General features: G+C 52.2%; 1 pseudogene; it reads left to right on the forward strand.

Annotated features, from left to right (window-relative positions):
• Nucleotides 1-10,270: 10,270 nt before the first annotated feature.
• Nucleotides 10,271-12,236, forward strand: LOC109750527 (probable indole-3-pyruvate monooxygenase YUCCA10; annotated as a pseudogene).
• Nucleotides 12,237-14,892: the final 2,656 nt, after the last annotated feature.

A 14,892-nucleotide genomic window follows, 5' to 3' on the forward strand; every position in this document is an offset into this window, starting at 1 on the left:
CTAGGTGTCATACCTAGTGCATTGGGTCCAATGAAAATCTTTTGTGACAATACTGGTGCAATTGCCTTGGCAAAGGAATCCAGATTTCACAAGAGAACCAAGCACATCAAGAGACGCTTCAATTCCATCCGCGATCAAGTCAAGGAGGGAGACATAGAGATTTGCAAGATACATACGGATCTGAATGTTGCAGACCCGTTGACTAAGCCTCTCTCACGAGCAAAACATGATGAGCACCAAGACTCCATGGGTGTTAGAATCATTATTATGTAATCTAGATTATTGACTCTAGTGCAAGTGGAAGATTGAAGGAAATATGCCCTAGAGGCAATAATAAAGTGTTATTTATATTTCCTTATATCATGATAAATGTTTATTATTCATGCTAGAATTGTATTAACCGGAAACTTAGTACATGTGTGAATACATAGAACAAATAGAGTGTCACTAGTATGCCTCTACATGACTAGCTCGTTAGTCAAAGATGGTTAAGTTTCCTAGCCATAGACATGAGTTGCATTTGATTAACGGGGTCACATCATTAGAGAAGGATGTGATTGACAAGACCCATCCGTTAGCTTAGCACGATGATCGTTTAGTTTGTTGCTATTGCTTTATTCATGACTTATACATGTTCCTATGACTATGAGATTATGCAACTCCCGAATACCGGAGGAACACTTAGTGTGCTATCAAACGTCACAACGTAACTGGGTGGTTATAAAGATGTTATACAGGTGTCTCCGATGGTGTTTTTTGAGTTGGCATAGATCGAGATTAGGATTTGTCACTCCGATTGTCGGAGAGGTATCTCTGGGCCCTCTCGGCAATGCACATCACTATAAGCCTTGCAAGTAATGTGACTAATGAGTTAGTTGCGGGATGATGCATTACGGAAACGACTAAAGAGAGTTGCCCGTAACGATATTGAACTAGGTATTGAGATACCAACTATCGAATCTTGGGCAAGTAACATACCGATGACAAAGGAAACAACTTATGTTGTTTTGCGGTTTGACCGATAAAGATCTTCTAGAATATGTGGGAGCCAATATGAGCATCCAGGTTCCGCTATTGGTTATTAATCGGAGATGAGTCTCGGTCATGTCTACATGGTTCTCGAACCCGTAGGGTCCGCACGCTTAACATTCGATGACGGTCGGTATTATGAGTTTATGTGTTTTGATGTACTGAAGGTTGTTCGGAGTCCCGGATGTGATCACGGAAATGACGAGGAGTCTCAAAATGGTTGAGACATAAAGATCGATATATTGGAAGGCTATATTTGGACACCGGAATGGTTCCGGATGAGTTCGGGCATTTTCCGGAGTACCGGGAGGTTACCGGAACCCCTGGGGAGTCAATGGGCCTTATTGGGCCTTTGTGGAAGAGAGGAGGAAGCGGCCAGGTGGAGGGCGCCCCCCAAGCCCAATCCGAATTGGGTGGGGGCCGGCCCCACTTTCCTTCTCTCCCTCTACCTCTTCCTTCTTCTCCTACTCCAACTAGGGAAGGGGGGAACCTACTCCTACTAGGAGTAGGAATCCCCCTTGGGGCACGCCATAGAGAGGGCCGGCCCTCCCTTCTCCACTCCTTTATATACGGGGGAAGGGGGCACCCCATAGACACACAAGTTGACAGTTGTCTTAGCCGTGTGCGGTGCCTCCCTCCACAGATTTCCACCTCGGTCATATCGTTGTAGAGCTTAGGCGAAGCCCTGTGTCGGTAACTTCATCATCACCGTCAACACGCCGTCGTGCTGGCGAAACTCTCCCTCGGCCTCAACTGGATCAAGAGTACGAGGGACGTCACCGAGCTGAACGTGTGCAGATCGCGGAGGTGCCGTGCATTCGGTACTTGATCGGTTGGATCGCGAAGACGTTCGATGTCGGTGTACGAAAGTAGGGGCTCTCCTTTCGACCCCTTTACTTGTGCACGGGCAGTCGGAGCCACGGCCGCACTTGACGAGGCAGGGGAGGTGAACCGAGGTAAAACCGAAGCCTGAGGCAGCCTGAGTAACGCCAAGGCCAAGACCACAAAGAGCAGAGGGACGAAGCGGGTTCCCTCGGCAAGACCCTTGCCGGGGCAGCCTCAGCGGCCCCGGCAAGACTCTTGCCGGGGCGGCCCGTCCAACACCAGTGGAGCACACCACCCTTGAGCCCACAGTTTCCAACACCATCAACCATGTTGGGCCAGGGCTCGGGAGGCACCTCCATGGTGGCATGCAGATCTTTGTGAAGACAAGGAACACTCAAGATCAGAAGAGGATTAGAAGACGATGATCCTCGGCAAGATCCTTGCCGAGGAAGGCCACTAGACCCCCGGCAAGATCCTTGTCGGGGACGACAGCGCGCCACGGCAAGACCCTTGCCGAGCCACCCGGCAAGGCCCTCGCCGAGGACGCCAGCAGGACCACTACCAGGCCCACACCAACCAAGTCTCCGCCGCCGTTCGCATGCAGCTGCCAGCTCAACCAGCTGAGCGGGCACCTGCGTGGCAACATGCAGCTCCCAGGCCAACTCAACAAGTGCCTGCGTGGTGGCATGCAGATCTTCGTGGAGGCTCCACCACCGCGCCACCTCAGCTGCCTGCCTGCCTACATGGCACCGCACGCATCACTGGCCGGGGCGCGTGTCGAAGCGAGGAGGAGCGGCGACGGACGGGATGGGCCTCGCCCCCGTCCCCGATAAAGCTAGGGGACACCTCAGCGGTGCATTAAATGCGTCTTGTCCTGTAATACGAGTGATAAGCTCGTAATACTGTACGCCTTTCCACCTCCTGTATGCCAATGTGGCAGCCCCTTTCAACTATAAAAGGAGGCCCATGGCATACTGGAGAAGGATTCGGCTCTTTCGAACCACGCACTCACCATAGCTAGTTCGAGAGCTCAAGAACTCTCTGAAATACACCCACCAAAGCAGGACTAGGGTTTTACGCATCCTCGCGGCCCGAACCTGGGTAAACGATCCTTGTGCTGATTACTAATCCTGCTCTTCTCGCAACCCTGCGCCCCGGCAACCGTATAGGGATTCTTGTGATCCCATAGGTGTCGTTCCACACCGACATCTTTGGCGCGCCAGGTAGGGGGCACAATTGTGAGAATCTGGTCTGGTAGTTAGCCTAGTAGTTCTTCATCGCCATGGCTCCCAAGAAGGAGGCGGCCGGGAGAAAAGAGCGCCGCCTGCGAACGCGAAGGATGCCAGCGCGGCGACAGAAAAGCTAAGTCGTTCAGAGCCTTGAGTTATTTCCTTTTATACATAAGGTTATCGTCCTCGGAGATCTTGCATATGTATGGAAAACCTGCACGCTAAGGGGCCCTCCCGCGATTGGCAACGCCCTTGTTCTGTTTCGAGTCGGATCAACAGCTCAAAGCGGCCGCGTCGAGAATGGCGGGGTAGCCTTCCCCACTTGGCAACGCTCTCAACTCTGACTCGAGTCAAGCTCGACAGTTCGGGCGGCCGCGCTAAGGGCGGTAAGGTGGTTCGCCTGGCAGCAAGCACACCCGGCAGGCCAATGGGGATCTGTCCCCAAGACGTCGCCCTGGGTTTACGCGCCGGAAAGCCTACCCAGTTACATAGGGTGGACATACAAGGAAAAATCGAACGGGAAAATAACATGCATAAATCGAGAGTACTGCAGAGTTATATCACATCAAATTGTTGATGCGGTTCTAACTAAAGATAGAAACTGTCTTGGACATGAACCAGCAACGATGATAAAAAAGGGGTGCCTAATCCCGGCGCTGGCCCTCCACCCTCAGAATTCCGCCGACACGGCTGATGATGGGCTTTATGCGCTCCCTGAGCGGCGCGAGGTCAGTATCCTCCGGCAAGCTCTCCAGCGCGGCGTCGAAGTCGAGGTCGGGGTACCAGTATGCCACCTTGGTGAGAACCTTGGTCATGGCGCCCTGGCAAAGCCTCCGGGCCTCATCGGCCAGCGAGGCCGCCCGGTTGGCGTGAAGCTGCTCCAAGGCCCCGAGAACGCACTCAAAGAACACGGTCAGCTTGGCGTTGGTGGTCCCACTGCGCTCTGGGGCGTACCTGATGTTTGGCATCCCCATGGTAGCCAGCTGCGCGGTGATCCTGTCGGGGACGTCCTCGAGGCGGCCGATCCAGCGGTTCACGCCCTCCTTGAAATCCTTGTGCTCGGCGGCCTCGTTCTTCTGCAGCTGCTTCTCGGTCTCCAGCTCCCTGGCCAGGGTCCCCTCCCGGGCTTTGGCCTCCGTGAGCATCCCCTCGAGGCCCTCCAGCTTCAGTGTGAGGTCCTTGATGGACTTGATGGCCTCGGAGAGCTCCCCGGCCTTGCTGATGGCCGTGCCCTGCGCCTCCGTCAGAGCGCCGTTGAGCGTGTCCTTCTCATGGGACAGCTTCAGGACCTGCTCCTTTAGCCCATCCCGCTCCACCTCCAGCTCCTTCACCTTGCCAGCGTGGACTAGGGCATGGGCATCGAGCGCCTCTTGGTGCCTCTGCTCCAGCTCACGGGTCCGCTGCAAGGCAAGCTTCTCCACCTCTTCATCCTTGCCGCGAAGCATAGCGGCAAGCTTCTCCTCGCGCGCGGCGAGGTCCTCCTCCTGGGAGTTCAGTGCAGCCTCGTGCTGGGTCCGGGCGGCTTCGGCGGCAGCGGCCAAGTTCTTCGCCGTCTCTTGGGCCTTCTCAATGTCTGCAAGCTTCATGGTGAGCTCCACGTTGCGCTTGGCCAGCTCGCCCTGGGCGGCCTTCAGCTCCTTGTGAGCCTGGCGGAACCAGTCCTGCGTCTCGGCAACGCGCTTCTGGAGGTCCGCCTCCGCCTTCTCCACCACCGCTGTCCTGGACTTAGCCTTGTGCAGGCGGGCGCGATGGAGCGCCTGGAGCTTCCGGAAGCTGGCGCCCATGGCGTGGAGGAGCCGCTCTTCCTGCGAGCCATCGCTACCAACGCTCGGCTCGTCGACGACCTCAAGCCCGGCGGCGGCAAGCACTTCGTCGTCGAACACCTGTCCCTCGACGGGTGTCCTGGTGCTCGACGCGCCTGGAAGGTGGACGAACAAGTCGTCACTCACCTCAGGTACTTGCCGGAGCCGAAAGCAGCAGAGGAGGAAGGCTGGTCATCAGCCACCTCCTCCTCCTCCTCGGCAGAGGCCCTGCCGGCCTCCCCGGCAGGCCCCTTGTCGGTCTCCTCAGCGGTGGCCTTGCTGGCCTCCCCGGCAGGCCCCTTGCGGCATCCTCAGCAGTGCCCTTGGCGGCCTCCTCGGTGGCGATCTTCTCGGCGTCCGCCTCGGAGGCCTTGGCGACGTCCTCGATGATGGCGTCCACGTCCTCTGGGTTCACCGAGAAGGAATCTGGACACCGAAGAAGGGAGTAAGGCAAGGCCAAGACCAAGGGTCAGCAAAAAAGAAAAAGGAACAGGGACGAAAGGCGAGCGACTTACCAGCGCCAGTGCCAGGCTGGGAAGAAGAAGTCCCCTCCCCGCCAACATTTGGCGTCGAGGCAAAGCCGCCAGCGCCCAAGTTCTCCTCCTCCTCCTCCTCCATGTGCGTGGGCTCGGTGCTTGGCGCCCTTACCGAGGACGCCCCTTGGGGCGGCGTGGTCGATGGGGGCGGTGTGTTGGGAGTAGCCCTCTGCGGCTCCTCCTGCTACCGCTCTCCTCCTGCATACCCGGCAAGGTCAGCACCAAAGTATCGTACCCCTGACACATGTCGACGAGGGGAGAGTAGTGAGCTTACGCTGGGGGCTGTGCCGGGGGCTGCTGTCCGGGCTGCTCAACACCACCAGTGGCGCCCTTGAAGTACCAACCGGGGGCTGGCCGCCCGCCGAGATCTTGGCACTCTTCACCCTTTAGGCCAGCGTCTCCGCGTCCCTGCAAAGATGAAAGCAAGTCAAGACAAGCGACACAGATTGAGGAGACAGAGATGACAGGAAGAAACCAGATACTTACTCGTCGTCCACCTCCTCCTCTGCTGTTTTCCTCTTCCTCGTCGGGCCGAGGGATCCGAAGTCGAAAGTGACCCCCGCGTCAGCATCTACCGGAGGAGGGGAGGAGGGCGGAGTCTGCGTGCGCTTGGACAAAGAAGAAGCAGATGCCTTCTTCCTTGCTGCCGCGGCCTTCACCACCTTCTTCGCCGCCGCGGCCCTCGTCTGACGCGCGGACTCCTCCGGGGACTTTGGCCGCCGCGCGGCCCTGACGGGCCGCACCGGCTCGCCAGAGGTGGCCGGCCGCAGGACTCGCCCTCTCCCCGTGGCCGGAGGGTCAACAGCCCCGGCCTCCTCCGACGACGACTCGTTGGCTGCGTCCTCAACCAGAGGAGCCTCGGTGCCGGTGCTGCTGGCTTCCCCGGTGGCCGCCGCCCATCGGGCGAGCTCCTCCTCCTCCTCGGCCGTCGCGGCCCTGTCCTCCACACCACCGGCGCTACCGGCCTCATCGGCAAGCTGCGCCTCCCTCGCCCTTGTGGCGATGTAGTCTAGTTCCGCCTGGGTGCTGTCCTGGACAAGCAGCCGCTTGGCGTCGGTGTTGATGTACCCCTCGTGTAGAGTGTCAAAGAACTGCTGCACCTCGACGTTCTCCGGCTCCTTCCAGCTTGGGTTAGGGCCATGCGCGTTGCAGTCCGGCATCATGGCGATGATCTCGGTCCGGCGCGAATTACTGCACAGCGGGACCACTCCCGCCGGCAGCTTGAACAGAGGCCCCTTGAAGACCTTGCCGGCCTTCGCAGCGGCCCTCGCGACCTTGCTGGTCCGCTCGACCTCGCCGTCGCGGCCCACATCGAGCTGGAAGAGCCGCTGGCAGAAATGGGCATGCCCCATCACTGTGAAGTTCTGGTCGAGGCGGGGCCGAAGCCGCCTTATGTCGGCGGGGTTCGTGAAGAGCCAGGCTGGCCTCCCCTTGTTGTGCAGTGGAGCGATCCAGCGGCGGATGAAGCCCGCCCCGATCATCTCAAGGGTGAGCCTGGCCTCGGTGAGCCTAAGGATCCTGGTGGTGGCGACCGTGAGCTTCTCGTCGGCGGTGTCGACGTCGCTCCAATCGCTTCTGTGGACCGGCGGCACCCGGCGAACTTCGCAGAACGTTGGCAGGTCCTTCTCTTTGATCCAGCACCATCGGCCCCGCCATTCTTCCCACCTCTCCTTCATGGCGCCATCCGGGTACGCTCCCTTGGACCTTGGGATCTAGGTGATGCAACCAGAAATGGCGCCTCCCGTCTGGATCCGAGGAAAGAAGTAATGGCGGAAGAGCGTTGTGTTGTGTTGCACCCCAGCGAAACCCTCGCAGAGGTGCGCGAAAAGGGCCATGCACGCCACCGCATTCGGGGTAAAATCCAAGAGGCGGAAGCCAAAGGTGTGCATGATGTCGCTGAAGAAATCGAAGAAGGGAGGACAAAGCCCGCAGGAAAAATAGTCGACAAAGAAGGGGTACCAATTTGGGGCCGCCTCGGCGCAGTTGGCGGGGATGACACGCGTGGCTGGATGCCCCGACTTCTCTCCCCCCGTCTTCACCCCCCACAGGGGCTTGAAGGCTTCCCGAAGCTCGAACACGTCAACTGTTGAGGGGAAGAAGGCAGACTGCGTCCGCTGCACCGCCAGCGCACTCTCCGGCGGCTCCGCCGCTCCGGCATCCTTGGCCACTCCCTTGCCCTTGGTGGATTTTGGCGCCATGGCGGCTGAGGGAGGGGGGCAAGAAACAGAGGACGGCGGGAACGCAACGGCGACGAGTAAGAGCGAAGCTTGGGGAAGAAGAGGAAGGCGAATGGAGGCTTCCGAGATTGGGGTTGCGCGAAGGGTAAAAGGAACAGTGCGCCCGCGGTTATCCCTTTTTATGGGGAAGGTGCGCGTCGCACTGCCCATTTACTGCGATGTGACGCATGTGTGCGGGAACCGCCCCACGCATGCCGCCCACGTCACGCGCACCCCCCCCCACGTCGCGCATTCAACACAGATCGTGGGAAGCGCAGCGCACGAAAAGTTTTACCACGGTAAAAACCGCCCCGCCTGCCCACGCACTGTTTTGGGCCTGGCCCAACAACGTGTCGCGCTTATGTGTGGCCCAGGCCCGGGGGCTCCTGTCAGTGTACGAAAGTAGGGGCTCTCCTTTCGACCCCTTTACTTGTGCACGGGCAGTCGGAGCCACGCGCCACGGCCGCACTTGACGAGGCAGGGGAGGTGAACCGAGGTAAAACCGAAGCCCGAGTCAGCCAGAGTAATGCCAAGGCTAAGACCACAAAGAGCAGAGGGACGAAGCGGGTTCCCCCAGCAAGACCCTTGCCGGGGCAGCCTCAGCGGCCCCGGTAAGACTCTTGCCGGGGCGGCCCGTCCAACACCAGCGGAGCACACCACCCTTGAGCCCACAGTTTCCAGCACCATCAATCACGTTGGGCCAGGGCTCGGGAGGCACCTCCATGGTGGCATGCAGATCATTGTGAAGACAAGGAACACTCAATATGAGAAGAGGATTAGAAGACGGCGATCCTCGGCAAGATCCTTGCCGAGGAAGGCCACCAGACCCCCGGCAAGATCCTTGCCGGGGACGACAGCGCACCACGGCAAGACCCTTGCCGGGCCACCCGTCAAGGCCCTCGCCGAGGACGCCAGCAGGACCACTACCAGGCCCGCACCAACCAAGTCTCCACCGCCGTTCGCATGCAGCTGCCAGCTCAACCAGCTGAGCGGGCACCTGCGTGGCAACATGCAGCTCCCAGGCCAACTCAACAGGCGCCTTCGTGGCGGCATGCAGATCTTTGTGGAGGCTCCACCACTGTGCCACCTCAGCTGCCTGCCTGCCTACATGGCGCCGCACGCATCACTGGCCGGGGCACGTGTCGAAGCGAGGAGGAGCAGCGACGGACGGGACGGGCCTCGCCCCCGTCCCCGATAAAGCTAGGGGACACCTCAGTGGCGCATTAAATGCGTCTTGTCCTGTAATATGAGCGATAAGCTCGTAATACTGTACGCCTTTCCACCTCCTGTATGCCACTGTGGCAGCCCCTTTCGACTATAAAAGGAGGCCCATGGCATACTGGAGAAGGATTCGGCTCTTTCGAACCACGCACTCATCATAGCTAGTTCGAGAGCTCAAGAACTCTCTGAAATACACCCACCAAAGCAGGACTAGGGTTTTACGCATCCTCGCGGCCCGAACCTGGATAAACGATCTTTGTGCTGATTACTAATCCTACTCTTCTCGCAACCCTGCGCCCCGGCAACCGTAATAGGGATTCTTGTGATCCCATAGGTGTCGTTCCACACCGACATTCGACTACATCAACCGCGTTACTTAACGCTTCCGCTTTCGGTCTACGAGGGTACATGGACACACTCTCCCGCTCGTTGCTATGCGTCACCTAGATGGATCTTGCGTGTGCGTAGGAAAAAATTTGAAATTACTGCGTTCCCCGACATGTGTTTCACATGTGTGCCGAACAAAAGAAAATATCACTTTCTCCGGCGGTAAAATCATACTCCAGCGTTGTCAGGGAGAGAGCAGGTCGGTCGCCCCACCCACATTCGTTAACTTCTAATCCTACATGTGTGTTGATCGCATTCCACGTTCAGCATACATACTCACATTGCAAGTGACCATTCTTGCTTGCTTGTTGTTCATCGCAAGCAAAGCTTCAAATAATATCAAGCCATCCCTCATGGAGCTAAGCATAGGAGCCGCTCTCCTCGGTAACCCTTGACCCCCCTTGATCATTTGTTATGGAAGTCATGAATGCTAACATTCGAGACAAGACACTCATGTTGCCAGACCCAAAACCTCAACGGAGGACAATCTTTCTTGAATCTTAATTAGCATGCAAGTATTCCCCATCCTGAAAATGGATAGAAATGGATGTATCTAGAACTAAAAATACGTCTAGATACATTCATTTCTGCGACAAGTAATTCGGGACGGAGGGAGTATATACTGAACATATACTTATCCTATATGAATTTTCATTGATGACAACAGGAATGGAAAGAAATTCTAAAGAGATTTTAGTCTAAACATATCCAAAGCCGGTTGATAAGTTTCCAAAAAAACAATTGATCAAGAGTGCGTTTCCTGGCTATTTTGTATCCCTATAATGTATCAGGAAATGCTTTCACACCAACGGTTCAATATTTAGATGGAATACTAGTACACACACCAGGATAAGGCGTCAATAAATATTTACCTTTTTCATTCCGCATTCTAAATAGATTGACACATGAAACATACCTGTATATATATGCCCACATATGCATCCAAAGATTCATCGAGCAAACAATCAAACACTCTAGCCTACCATTGCACCCATCCCATAACTTTGTCAACTATTCTCTTTGAAATGGAGAATGTTGTAGTGTTGATTGTTGGCGCTGGGCCAGCAGGCCTTGCAACAGCATCATGCCTTAGCCAATTCTCAATTCCCTATGTCATTGTCGACCGTGAAAGTTGCAGCACGTCGCTTTGGCGCTACCGCACCTACGATCGCCTCAAGCTGCATCTTGCAAAGGAGTTCTGTGAGTTGCCACACATGTCATACCCACTAGATGCGCCAACATACATACCAAAAACCTTGTTTGTGCAGTACTTGGATGACTATGTTGAGCGTTTCAATATTAAACCCAAGTATCTCACTAGTGTGGAGTCATCCACATTTGACAACGACGAAAAATGTTGGTCCATCGTGGCACATGACATGGCAAAGAGCACAATAGTCAGGTTTACAGCAAAGTTTTTTGTCATGGCAAGTGGTGAGAATAGTGCGGAGAATATTCCAATGATCCCCGGACTGCAAAGTTTTCCGGGTGATGTCATCCACTCCTCAAGCTACAAGTCAGGCAAGAGCTACTCTGGCATGAATGTATTGGTCGTTGGATTTGGCAACTCTGGAATGGAAATTGCTTATGACCTTGCGGTCCATGGTGCCAATACTTTAATCGTTATATGAAGCCCGGTATGTACACGCACTATATATTATTTTTTGACCTGGAAACACTAGGGGATCCCCCCCACCCCCACCCTACGGGCACTATATATTTTCAGTGGGTACAGGGCAATTTCTTATTATAGTCACCACTAGAAGGATGCAATTTTTCAGAGTTGTTACTAGAAAGTTTTTCATGTTATAGAGCGATAGACTATTTTATAACATGCACAGACAACTAAATAATTAGACGAACTACACTGAAAAAATAACTCTTCAAAGAAGATGATTCTATGAAATTTTATTTTATGATGCAGGCTTCAAAAGATATGTGACATGTTTTGTGGTTCCAGATTCATATAATGACAAAGGAACTAATCCGGTTGGGGATGACACTTGCTCGCCGTCTTCCATTGAATCTAGTCGATAACCTTGTGATGGCGGCGAATTTAATATTTGGAGACCTATCGAGGTATGGCATCAGAAGGCCAAAAATGGGTCCAATGATCCTCAAGTCAGAAACCGGCCGATCCGCTGTTATTGATGTTGGCACTGTTGGGTTAATCAAAAAAGGTATCATCAATGTAAGTATATCCTTGACATGACATAAATTTCATAACATATGTTGTCTTCATATGCCAAGTTATCAATATTCTAATCATCTCCTACAGGTACAAGGGAGTACTAGTAAGATCATGGGCGATATAGTTGAATTTCAGTGCCGTAAAAAGATATCATTTGACGCGATTGTGTTTGCAAGTGGATACAAAAGCACAGCAAATATATGGCTCAAGGTTTGAATATGTCTGAGTTTGTTTCCTTGGTGCAACAATTGTTAAATCTACTAACAAGCTCTATGTTATTTTTTTATCCTAGAACGGTGAGAACATGTTAAATTGCAATGGACTGCCCATCAAAGAATATCCGAATCACTAGAAAGGTGAAAATGGGCTCTACTGCGCTGGGTTAGGAAGGAGGGGATTGGCTGGTATTGCAGCAGATGCCAAGAACATCGCCAATGACATCAAATCAGTGATAGGCGCTATGTCCGGCTAAATTGTCAAATCAGTGAATGTGTCTTCGACAACGCGATGCCTTCCATCGCTGGGCTCCTCAACGAGATCAGGGGTGAGATCCGATGCTGGGCTAAGGCAGGGGCACAAGGCCTGCGGATTGTTCTGCACCAATCCTAGGATGTTCACTGAGTTGTATGATGTAATGTAAAACTAACCTCCTAGGAGGACTGTAACTTTTCCCCATCCTTTCAATGCAATCAAACGCAAAAGTTTTGCGTTTTCTCGATTTTTCAAAATTCACAGGGGTATATAGTCACAAAGACTCAGAAGCACTACTGTTTAACTATGTACCTTCGATCATTTGTGAACATTTTTACAAATTTGTGAACATTTTTTAAATTCATTAACTTTTTTCACTATTTACAAACATTTTTTTATATTGTGAACAATTTTTCAGCATTTTCTTTTGAATCAATAAACTCTATTGTAATTGGCAGTCTATTTTAAAAAATTTAGGACATTTTCTAAAATGCATAAAAAATTGAATTAGAAAATCTTTTGTTCAATTTCATAATAATTTTTAATACACGGACTTTTTTCAAAATCATGGACTTTTTTATTTATAAACATATTTTTTAATTGCGAACATTTTTTAATATGCAAACATTTTTAGAAAAATCCGGATCATTTTTTGAATTCACAAACATTTTATGTTTTCTTGAACATTTTATTTGAAATATATCAGTTTTCTAAATTTCAAAACCTTTTGAATTTCCAAATTATTTAGAGTACAAAAAGTAAAAATGAATCAGAAAAAAATATAAAAAATAAATTAGAAAAACAGGCACCCGCACATGGGCTGGCCCAAATGGGCGCACCATGTCTTCCACATCGCGCACAGCGCAGTATAGTAGGTCCCTGTGCACGGGCCGGCCCAGGCTGGGGCATACTCTGCAAAACGGTCTTTTGTCACTTTGGCATTGGTGGTAAAATTTTGCAACTTTGAGGACAATTTTAGTGATGTACCGCCAGAAGCAATAGCTTCTTTATTGTTAGGGAAAGATATGTGATCTAGATGAAATTGTATTGCAACATGTGACCATCCTTAGCTTTCTCCAGGTGTTGGATGAGGCCGCCGCCAGGGCAGCGGCGATCCCCATCGCTCTTGAGGTTGCTGGAGCGGTTACTCATATAGAGGAGGTCATATTAGACCTCGACTACGGCGGCAGGGATGGACATTCGATGCGATAGTGAGGATTCCAGAACATCCTCAGCCTTGCAAGATCTCGTAATTAACTAGGCTAGGTTAGTTGTTCCTAGAATTTGATCTATCAGAAATTGTTTTGTCCTAGATTTAATTAAGCTTCTTTTCCTTTCGCCTAATTTCCTTGAACCACAACACAGATTTCTCGTACTTATTTTATCTACCATGGACGATGGATCCGATTAACTGGAAAAAAAATCCAATTTTCTGTTGAGTATGTTGAGAGTTGGTTGGCTTGGGACCCTTCGGTCTAGTACAATTGGATGCTTGAATTACAAATGGGTTACCTTTTCTGGCAGGAAAACCTATATGTATATTGATGTCATGGAAGTGTACATGGTTAGTTGACAAACACAGTTTGCTGGAAATATTGTTAGTCATTTTATATTTTGAACCCAAAGGAGCGAAAGGAAGACCACTACTAGCCTGACAACTATGTTGTCATGTACACGAAAACTGATAGTTATTATAAGGACCGAGGCCTTTTACTGGATATGCTAGAGATGTTCTTAAACCTTAAAACTTTTTTATCATGTGCTGCTCGTGCATGTGCTATCTAGTTTCAGTTCGGCCAAGCTGCAAAAAAAGTAGTCATCACTTGTCTCGTTTTCCCTCATTAAGCTCACGCTTCTTACCAGGACTAGCGGGTAGGCCCAAGGTAGCAGCGATGTCGTTATACATGCGCAATAACTTTATCTGACTAAGTAAATTGTGCCCCACAACAAAATATAATGTGTGTGGCACAATAGGTGCCTCTCACACGAGTGTAGAAACACTACCTATACCGCTATACGTGTTTCACATGTGTGCCGAACAAAAGAAAACATCACCTTCTCCGGCGGTAGAATCATACTCCAGCGTTGTCAGGGAGAGAGCAGGCCGGTCGCCCCACCCACATTCGGTAACTTCTAATCCTACATGTGTGTTGATTGCACTCCTAGTTCCTACCATTCAGCATACATACTCACATTGCAAGTGACCATTCTTGCTTGCTTGTTGTTCATCGCAAGCAAAGCTTCAAATAAGATCAAGCTATCCCTCACGTAGCTAAGCATAGGAGCCGCTCTCCTCGATAACCCTTCATCCCCCTTGATCATTTGTTATGGAAGTCATGAATGCTTACATTCGAGACAAGAGATTCCTGTTGCCGGACCCAAAACCTCAGTGGAGGCCCTAAATCCTAATCTTTAGATACCTAATTTATCGGAAGATGTGTGGCGTGGTAAACTGGTAATACACCACTTTTTATTTATATCAATATCCTGGCCACTATGATATATTACCTCCGTCTCAAAATTCTTGTAGTAGATTTGTCTAGATATGGATGTATCTGTGTATCTAGACAAATGAAAAAAAAATGTTGTACAGTGTCACTGAGGAACCACACTTATAACTGTCGTGTCGCCTCTCTCTCTGGCGACACGGGGGGTCGACATCTTCCCACGCCCTCCTCTCCTTGAGCTCGCCGTCGCCTGAGGAGCTCGTCTGCAAAGCCCGGTTAGGCTCCATGGATGGTACCGGCGGGGCATCTCTTTGGGAGGCGCCCGCGTGGATCTGGCGCGATGGTGTGTGTGAGTTGGATCCGTCCATGGCGACGCAGTGTCAGCCTCGGGTTGTTGTCTACTGTGTGTGGGAGTGGTGGTACCATGGGGCGGCCGAAGAGGCGGGGGGTTGCGTCTGCAAGCATAGGCATGTTATGTTACAGCTTAGCGACAGTTGTGGCTACCTGTGTGCGGGTTCGAGGGCACGGATCTAGGCAG

Source organism: Aegilops tauschii, chromosome 7 (genome assembly GCF_002575655.3).
Source record: "Aegilops tauschii subsp. strangulata cultivar AL8/78 chromosome 7, Aet v6.0, whole genome shotgun sequence".
NCBI lineage: Eukaryota > Viridiplantae > Streptophyta > Magnoliopsida > Poales > Poaceae > Aegilops > Aegilops tauschii.